The sequence below is a fragment of the Propithecus coquereli genome, unplaced genomic scaffold (genome assembly GCF_000956105.1).
Source record: "Propithecus coquereli isolate 6110/MARCELLA unplaced genomic scaffold, Pcoq_1.0 Scaffold16, whole genome shotgun sequence".
Lineage (NCBI taxonomy): Eukaryota > Metazoa > Chordata > Mammalia > Primates > Indriidae > Propithecus > Propithecus coquereli.
The window spans coordinates 7,746,391-7,747,847 of record NW_012140524.1 but is presented as its reverse complement, the minus strand read 5'-3'; the positions used below and the strand labels follow the sequence as shown (position 1 = coordinate 7,747,847).

The following is a 1,457-nucleotide window of genomic DNA, read 5'->3' as shown; positions in this document are numbered from 1 at the left end:
CACTGCACCCTCAAACTCCTGGGCTCAAGCGATCTTCCTGCCTTGCCCTCCCAAAGTGTTAGATTACAGGAGTGAGTTACTGTGTGTGGCCTGGAAGCAGTTTCTAATAGGAAAGAAATACTTTGATTCCAAGACAGATAAGTCAGATCTATTTAACTGTAATGAGTAATTGCCCATAGTCCAGCTTAAGTAAAATTTCATGAATGTGATCTTAATATAGACCTCACATTAATGAGATTTTAAATGTTTCATTTCTGCATAAGGTTATCTATGTGCTAGTTTCATTTATTTTCCAACAATTTGGTTTTCATAGTGTGACTTTGTAACCCTCAGAAACAAGAAGACATTATTATAATAACATTTGCATGGAAGACAGTAGCAGGTGTGGAGTCCACAAATAAAGTGAACCCCACTGCAGTGTACAAGATAGATCACAGATGATAGGCAAAGTACATAAAACAGGGTGCAAATAAAGGACATTAAACAGTGAACATATCCACAATATTAGTTTAAGACAGTGTTTGTCAAATGCTATTTTCAGACTAGTTTCTGTCATTGAACCTGAGTTACAGAAGACAGACAAAATTGTCCACAATCTGCAAGCTAATCTCAGCAAGAAGGAAGCACATTCTCTGTAGGTCCAGCATGAGTAATGGCAACACAGTGCAAACCTATTTGCTTTGTTAAGAGGCCTTTGTCCTTTGTTGGAGGGATTCCTTCATGAACTCAGACTCGAGGCCTTGCCTTTGTGCTCTGATAGCTCCTGATGCATATTACATTCTATCAAAAAGGTCTATTTTATTTTATTTTTTCAAATTTTTCTTGGGAAAAATTTCAAACATACAGAAAATATCAGTGAATAATACAACCAAGCCTGTATATCTATCACCCAGATTCAATCATTATTTTGCCATATTTACATTATCTACCTTATATCTGTCATATATGCTTACATCACCAAACCAACCACCAGAAAGTAAGTAAAGATTTCAGTATGAATCTCCTAAAAACAACCAGTATAACTACAACACAATTAACACACCTAAGAAAAGAGCAACGACTCAATGTCTAATATTCATTCTGTATTCAAATTTGCCTGTCCTAAAAATCGCAGCGTTCTAGCTGTGATTTTTGTTTTCTTTTTAACCAGTAGCCTATTAAGTGAAACTAAATCTTAAGTGGGAGCAATGCTGTGTGGGCCATCTGGCTCAGACACAATGATCCAACTTAACAATGGCTTAAACAAGATTATGTCTCTGTCACTTAATAGTCTGGAGATGTGCCAGTCCAGAGCGCTTAGGGTGGCTCTTTCATCCTCGACACATGGCTTCATCTCAGAGTTGAAATATGGCAGCTCCAGCCCCTGCTATCATGCCACAGAGAAGACCCAGGGAGCGCATACTCCAAGGGCATAATCCAGATGTTGCATGAACGATTTTTGTTCACATTCCATTGTA

General features: G+C 37.9%; 1 protein-coding gene across 1 annotated transcript in view; it reads right to left on the bottom strand.

Moving 5' to 3' along the window:
* Positions 1–1,457, bottom strand: part of LMNTD1 (lamin tail domain containing 1) — a 157,233-nt gene that overhangs the window by 96,072 nt on the left and 59,704 nt on the right. The window lies entirely within an intron of this gene.